The following is an 8,651-nucleotide window of genomic DNA, read 5'->3' as shown; positions in this document are numbered from 1 at the left end:
AGAGAGAGAGGGAAGCAGGCTCCCTGCGGAGCAGAGAGCCCGATGTGGGACTCGATCCTAGGACCCTGAGATCACGACCTGAGTTGAAGGCAGCAGCTTAACCCACCCAGGCGCCCCTCCTCAGTGATTTCTATAACTTCCAGGCTTATTTGCTTGGGGAATTTGCAGTGCAACTTCTGATTGTATTACCTTCCAGCTCATTGTTGAAAGGGGAGTTTGGGTCATGACCATTGCGGTATACTCCTCATCATTTTGTCACTACAGGGCTCATTAACTGAGGCTATATTGTTTGTATGTGGGATGTGGATTCATAAAGTGGTGCAGGAGTCACCTGGAGGACTAAGGGATAATGGAAATAAAAGCTGAGAAGTGTGAATTCTCCTAAAATTCAAAAAGTGAATAGATTAAAAAAGCTATGAAAGAAAAGTTTGTACACATGGAGAACAGATTCAGAAATTCTATATTCTATTGAATGTGAATGAAGTCTAGAGAAGATTGAGAGAATTGAGGATAAGCAAAGAATAAAAGAATTTTCCCCATGTAAATGGCAATGAAGAGAGATCTTTGTTTTAAGCTTAAGGAGGTACTTCAAGAGATGTGCAGTGATAAGAGTGACAGGGTTTCTAGACTAACCCAGTGAAAATGGGAAAACTTAATCATTTTTATATTTTGAGTTCAATTTATAAATACTATTCTATTTTTGAGTCTTATAAATTTAAACACTTGATTTTAAGGAGATTTTGATGTTAGGGCACAATTTTACATTTAGATAATTAGATTTCCCTTTAAACATCTTAAATTGTATCTATGAATTAAATATTTTTTATATTATTCTTAAGAAGGAAACTTCAATTAACTGACAAATCTTCCCAAGTTGTTATTCCTGCAAATCTAATGTGTTAAGCTTATAAATGTGGTGAAACATAAGTGTCTTTTAAAAAATATTTTTTTTTTGGCGGGGGAAAGGGGAGAGGCAAAGGGAGAAGGAGAGAGAATCTTAAGCAGGTCCCACACCCAGTGCGGAGCCCGATTCAGGGTTAAGTCTCAGGACCCTGAGATCATGACCTCAGTTGAAATCAAGACTTGAATGCCCAACTGGCTGAACCACTCAGGTGCCCCAAAGCATAAGTTCTCTTAAATGTTCTGCTATAGTGTGTAAACTTAGTGAAAATCACAAGCCTAAATCTGTTAATTAAACATTTATAAATTAGACCTGCAAGACTCATCAGCGTGGATAAAACTATTTTCAAAATTATAAATACCTAAAATGCTATGCATGTACAGTTTCTTAACACAAATATCTTTATGAGTTTGATTCTCTTAAATTCCTGTACTTGATATTAAGACTTTCCATGATAAGATAGGCTTACTGTTAAGGAAGTGATTTTTTTTTTAAAAGATTTTATTTATTTATTTGACAGGTCACAAGTAGGCAGAGAGGCAGGCAGAGAGAGAGGAGGACCTTGGATCATGACGTGAGCTGAAGGCAGAGGCTTTAACCCACAGAGCCACCCAGGCATCCCAAGGAAGTGATGTATTTATGATAGGCAATGTTGGGAAATACCTAGTCTATTCCTTGAGCTCTCGAACCTGGTTTCTGAATGGAATAGGATTCTTGACAGTGGCCCAAACAGCATATGCTGAATCCTGTTATTTATGGTCATTCTACCAGATTCTCCACACAAGCTGTCTCCTGGCCTTTTAAAGCACAGGGAAGGCACCATCCTGAGCTGGAGTCATCCTGAAAATTATCCATCTTTTCCACCTACTCATGAAAATCTGCCACTCTCACCCAGGCTGTTATGCCACTTGATGGAATTTCATTATTCTTTAGCTCTAAAGATATTTAAATATATTTCCTTCTAAGTATAAAGACTTTCTGAACTTGATGTTATCCTGCACTTTTAAAAAATATATATTTCTTATTGGTTATGACTCCTCAATTTTTATGTATATTAAGGTGATAGTCTAATGAATTTTAGGCCACTTTTTTTTTTTTTAAAGATTTTATTTATTTATTTGTCAGAGAGAGAGCGAGCGAGAGCAAGCACAGGCAGACAGAGTGGAAGGCAGAGTCAGAGGGAGAAGCAGGCTCCCTGCGGAGCAAGGAGCCCGACGTGGGACTCGATCCCAGGACGCTGGGATCATGACCTGAGCCGAAGGCAGCTGCTTAACCAACTGAGCCACCCAGGCATCCCTAGGCCACTTTCTTTTAAAGGCAATTCCAACTAACCGCTCTGAGATTAGATGTCAGTGTATCTTAACCTTCACTGCCTTAGAGCAGTGTGTCTATGTGTCGTGGGAGGAATTACTATGACTAACAGGAAATGTTAAATCGTTGAGAATACACCTTTTTCCTGGTTACCCTCAAGAACATGGGCTCTTCTGCCTGTTTTCAGATGTCCTAGGGGAGGATTAAGAAGTTAAGTAAGAAACTTGGGATGAAATGCAAACAGTCCCTATTTGAGAATTTCTGTCTTAAGCTAAAATATACATTTTCCAAAACATATAGACATAGCTCGCCCAAGTACACAAGTTGCTTAGCAATTTAAAATGGAGCTCTCTCCTCTGATGGGAAACTGCCCTGGGTTCCTTTGCCTCTCAGATCAGGTCCAAGTTAATTAGCATCATGTTCAAATAAAATCATTTCTCTTGAGCTTAATTCACTATGCAGTTATGCTGTCATACTATCCAACAAAACCCTTGGGCCCATCAGGCTGACTTGTTTTCTGTTCACCAAATATGTTTAATTTCCGTATCCATGTTTTATTACCTACCCTACCTTCCTGGCTCCTTGCAGCTGACTTCTGGAGATTCTTTAAGGCTGAGTCCAAAACTTTTCTTTCTTTCTTTTTTTTTTTTTTTTTTTTAAAGATTTTATTTATTTATCAGAGAGAGAGAGAGGGAGAGAGAGCGAGCACAGGCAGACAGAATGGCAGGCAGAGGCAGAGGGAGAAGCAGGCTCCCTGCTGAGCAAGGAGCGCGATGCGGGACTCGATCCCAGGACGCTGGGATCATGACCTGAGCCGAAGGCAGAGGCTTAACCCACTGAGCCACCCAGGCGCCCCCAAAACTTTCTTTTCGACTGCTTTATCCCACTCTTCTCTGCCCGTGAACTCCCGTAGTACTAAGTCCAGAGTGACTTCAGATCATCTTCCATCCAGTCCTGTAGTGACCTTTTTTAAAAAAAAAAACAACAAACGATTTTATTTATTTATTTGACAGAGAGTGAGCGAGAGAGAGAGCGAGTGCACAAACAGGGGGAGCAGCAGAGTCTGGAGAAGTTGGCTCTCCACTGAGCAGGGTTCCTGATGTGGGACTCCATCTTAGGTTCCTGGGATCATGACCTGAGCTGAAGGCAGACACTTAGCTGGCCAAGCCACTCAGGTGTCCCAGCTGTAGTTATCTTTACACATAACTTCTTCCTTCTCAATATTTTACAATTCCTGAAGACAATCATACTTCTTTTTGTGTACGTGTTTAACAACATGGACATTATTATAAAATCAACTGGTTTAATAAAAAAGCATTATATTTAAAGATAATTTAATATGCATGCCTGTTAAAATAAATATAAATTGTCATTCTTTTGAGAGCAAACAAGTAGGTACCCAAAGGAGAAACAAGATCTCCATAATAGTTGTAATAAAACCTATCCCTGAAAAGTTAGAAGGTATTACACAAAAGTATTTATATTGTGTTCTACTGCTCATGCTTGCTTTCAAAGAATCAGAATTTAAATAGATTATGAAAAAAAATCAATGGGGTCCCTGGGTGGCTCAGTAGTTAAGTGTCTGCCTTCGGCTCAGGTCATGATCTCAAGGTCCTGGGATTAAGCCCTGCACTGGGCTCCCTGCTTGACGGGAAGCCTGCTTCTCCCTCTCCCTCCCACTCCCCCCACTTGTGTTCCCTCTCTTGCTTGTCTCTCTCTGTCAAATAAATAGAATCTTAAAAGAGAAAAAAGAAAAAACTTATTATAAATAAATATAAAAAATATACCCGTACAAGATTTTTATTGAAGACATGATTACCATTGCATAAATGCCTGACTAGGAGACTATAAATAAAGTAACATGTTGAAGGACTTGGTTTTCTCAACTTGAGAAAAGGGGAATTTTCTGAAGACAAATGTTTGAAGTTCAAGTACAAGGACTTCACTAATTTCACACGCTGGTATCATCAACAGATTGTGATGAAATGGAAACTACTACTCTTTTTAAGACAAAAATGCTTTCTAACAGGAAAATTATAAATTGTGCATTCTGAACCACAAGAGTTCTGAAACAGAAAGGTAAGGTGGCCAAAACAAAACAAAACAAAAACAAAAAGAAAAAAACCCAATGTGAAATTAAGAAAAGTGAAAGTTTTATTTCTGGGGATTCTTTTTCACACAGCTATGTTTAGTCTAGGTAAGCCTTCCACAGGCATGAGTTTTGCAGCATACAGTTGGTTCTAGTCCTGTGTGAGCCCTGATAAAGATGAACAGCTTCCACGAAGCAGCTTTCCTCCATCCCTTCCAATGGGTGGGGATGAGCTTTGCTCTTGTGGAACCTCATGAATTTGTCAGTTCCACGAAGGTAAGCTTCATGCATGGGTTATTTGCTGGAGCTAATAATGGGAATGGCTCACAGGAGGTCCCAAACACAGTCTGGTTTTCCAGCCTTCTTGATTCCAGGAGACAAACCATACAGAAGGTTTTAATGGTCCATATGTCTGTGAAGACCTGAAACTGGTCCATTTCCTCTCACCATAAAGTCACGGGCAAGGTAGAGACTATGGAGGTAGCCTGATGAGTTGGTGATCTTTACTAAAGGCATCTGAAAACATCTGATTGAGCCTTCCAGTGAGAATGTTAATATCTGCCAGTGTATATAGAGGTGTTAGGCTTGACACAAGATAAGGCACTTAAGGAAAAGGTACTAAGTTCCTGCTGATTTCTTTTAGGTCCATATTAAGGGACCCTTCAAGTCTTGCAGAACTTCTTAAGTTTAGCAGCAAATTTGCCACAGTAATGGTCATTGCATCTAAGCACTTCTGGTTCCACTTTTCAAAAAGCCCTGGCACTTGAAGTAACCAGACTCTTTGGCTTTATTGTTGTACCCAGCTTTCCAGAATTCACCATGAGGTCAATCTTGCTAATGTAATGATGTCAAATAAAGATTAGTTGTCAGTGGGCAACACATAGTCTGCATGCTCATTAAGTCCCTTCATTGCCAAGATCCTGTTATAAGGGAAAGTTATGATTTCATCCTCTCGAGAAGGATAAACTGAAGTCATGAAACTGTAGTTCTGGGAATTCACCCTCAAGCACTTTTAAGAGAAATATGCCAAATCCAGATCCTGTTCCTCCTCCCATGGACTGTCTAGTAAAACACACTGCAAACAATCACAGAGCTCCACCAACTTTTGAATTTCTCTAAAATCCATTCTTCATAGAGACTGCCAAAAACTTTGTGACCCACAGCCTGGTTATTCCGTGAGCCAGAAATATCTTGAGCTGCTTGCTGTCAAATACATCTCTCAATGGGCCCTGCAGAATTTCACTTCCTACCCCTTCCTCCATGTCAATCAAGACAGCTGGCACTTTCAAAGAACAAAGTTTCCCCTTAGAAATACTACCACCATTACCAGCCTCTCTGGCATCCACATTTCTGAAGATGCTGGTTATTGCCTCATTATAAATTCCTTTCTGGTTGGCTTTGACATGCTCCCTTAGTGCCAGATCCAGAAGCAGCAGCCCATCTGGTATCCACACTGGGCAACCAGTATGACCACCACTGACTGGGTCTCGCGCTGTGGCGCGGTGGGATCAGGGCACCTGGTAGCCCTAGCCTGCTCTCCTACTTCCAGCCTGGCCCGGCCCACCAGCAGCAACCATATTTCTTTTGTCTCTACTGTAACTCCTAAGGAATCCTGTTTAACTTGTAGCTTTGGAAAGTGAGCTATAGGAACAAAATAGAGAAAAATCAAAGGAAGATATTATTTAGAGAAAATAGGTCTTAAAAGGTTGCCTATAGGTGAGGACTCGGAGACCAGAGAGTTAGTGATTTGTCCAAGATTGTGCAGTCGATTCGTTGCTGAGCCCATGATGGAATACAAGTCTTCTGACACCAAAAATTGGAGATCTTTCTACTTTAAAGGGGATACTACCACATAGTGAATAACTCGATTCCTTCTTGGAAGGACCTGCTTCATTTTAAAGACCCATATTCCCCCATCCCTGCTCCCCACACTGCTTCTGTTCAAATATCTGGTCAGACATCATCTTAGTCAGTGTAGGCTGCTGTCACAGAGCACCATAGTGTAGTGTGAACAACAAACATTTATTTCTGACCGTTCTAGAGGGTGGGAAGTCCAAGATCAAGGTACCAACAGGTGTGTGGTTAAGATTGAAAGAGAGAACTGGTCAATTATGGTTTGGTTGAGAGGCATAGTGTAGGAAATAGTTTGTCTACTTTCCTTTCCAAAAAGCCTCACTCAAGTGAAATGCAGACCCAAAATTTACAGTAAGTAAAAAAGAGCCTCAGCCAAAAAGCATGAGTCCCATGTGAACACTAGTCCTTCTGAAAATTGGTAAAGGCCTTCCTGGTTTGCAGACTGTCTTGTTTCCTCATGTGGAGAGAGAGATTGTCTCCCTCTGGTACCTTCCTTAAAAGGGAATTAATACCAGCATGAGGGCCCCTCTCTGATTATCTGATTACCTCCAAAGGCCTCACTTCCAAAGAGAATCACACTGAGGATTAGACTGGATGAACAGCTAAATACTGAATATCCTGTAGAATAAACAGCAGAAAAGACACTAACAATGATGCTACCCTCTAGTGGCAGAGCATGGCCACACAACACGTAAGACGAAGTACCAGGTTCACATCCTAAAAGAACAAGTCAGACCACAATGTTAGAGGTAGAGTTTGGGTAATATTTTAAAATCTTAATTTTTAAAAACTTTAAAATTAAACTATGCCCTTAACTTGCGCTTAAGCTTAACATCAGTTTTAAGCGTAATGTTTTAGACTTCAAAATAAGGCATATATTTGAACTGGAAAATGTATGCTGAACATAACATGGCAAATGCCAGGGATGAAAATATTATCTCTCCCAAGTTGTATCACGAGCTATAAAATATAGTCACCTTATTGAGAAACCTGCTGATAACTTGGCTTGGTTAATACCTTTATTCTGTTTTATGGCCCCACACAGGTTGGCAATTTCTTTAACTGGTCTTTTGGCATTCATTCCAATATTCCTCAGGTTGGAATGTAGAGTAAACACTCATGGAATAAATCATTTACCAAGTAGTGACTTCTGCATTGTTAACTTTGATGTGCTTTAACATATATATATGCCGGTTCTCTAACTAGACCACAAACTCCTTGAGTATCAAATACTATTATTAAGCTTTCTGGGGATTATGGCTCTTATCTGGAAAATGTGTGTTCCTGTTGCAAAGTGACTCCTGTAATATTCAGAGTTCTCCAGAAAAAAAAGGATATTTAGGTCATATAATTTAATAATTAATAATCATTAGTTAAATGTTAATAATAAAAATTATTATACTAAATGGAGACCTTTAGGGTCCAGAATACTATCTTGTCAAGATAAAAATAGTGGGATGTGGGCACCAGAGTGTCTCTGTCAGTTAAGTGTCTGCTTTTGGCTCAGGTCATGATCGCAAGGTCCTGGAATTGAGTCCCATGTCTGCCTCCCTGCTCAGCAGGGAGTCTGCTTCATTTTCTCCCTCTGCCTCCACCCTTCTGCTTCTCCCTCTTACTCTCAAATAAGTAAATAAAATCTTTTTAAAAAAATAGTGGGATTTTATGCAGGACATCGAAAATACCAAGTCATCTCACCTCAGATAATCTTATGATTTCTTATTACTATTTTCAGAAGGACTACTGTTCACATGGGACTAGTGTTTTTTGGTTTGAGGCTCTTTTTTATTTACTGTAAATTTTGGGTCTGCCTTTCATCTGAAGGAGGCTTTTTGGAAAGGAAAGAAGAAAATTAGACTATTTCCTACACTATGCCTCTCAACCGACTCATAACTGACCGATTCTCTCCTCTTTCAATCTTAAACACACACCTGTGACTATCAGCTCAGATTTGGGGGATATGGAAGGTAAGGAATAAAAGAGGAGAAAATGGGAGAAGAAGGATAAGGAAACTAGTCAGAAGAGATGAAGAGGGGAATTGAAATTCTTTGGAGCAAGATGCAGAAGTAAACTTCAAATTCAAAAAGAATTTGGGGGTTCCTTTTCTTTCATCTTCTGAAGCACAGAAAGGTTAATTCAGAGTTACATTAATTGGAGTCCAGAATCTTCTATGGATACATATTTTAGTTTCAAAGGCACCAAACTTCAGCTAGTGTTAAGTGAATTACTTCCACAAAATGATTGCTAATTTTTCCTCTATGGAGCAATCAGCCCTCAAGACCTTATAGAGCCTCAAGATCTAGAACACCTGGGTCTGGAGAGCATAGGAGGCACCTGAAGAACAAAGGCATCTAGAGGAGAGGAGAGTGGAAAGGCACAAAGAAAGGTTGGTAAGCTGGTGACTTCCCCTTGGCCCAGGAAAGCTTTCTTGATAACTTTCTCCCCACCCTCCATTGACCACCACGTAGAAACAGAGGTGGGTAAGGTTGTATAGATAAA

The 8,651-nt window shown here is 40.0% G+C and overlaps 1 pseudogene; it reads right to left on the bottom strand.

Moving 5' to 3' along the window:
• Positions 1 to 4,386: 4,386 nt before the first annotated feature.
• Positions 4,387 to 7,236, bottom strand: LOC131825635 (tubulin epsilon chain-like; annotated as a pseudogene).
• Between the last annotated feature and the right edge of the window lie 1,415 nt (positions 7,237 to 8,651).

Source organism: Mustela lutreola, chromosome 2, assembly GCF_030435805.1.
Source record: "Mustela lutreola isolate mMusLut2 chromosome 2, mMusLut2.pri, whole genome shotgun sequence".
In the NCBI taxonomy this organism is placed as follows: domain Eukaryota; kingdom Metazoa; phylum Chordata; class Mammalia; order Carnivora; family Mustelidae; genus Mustela; species Mustela lutreola.
This window is presented reverse-complemented; position numbering and strand designations above follow the sequence as displayed.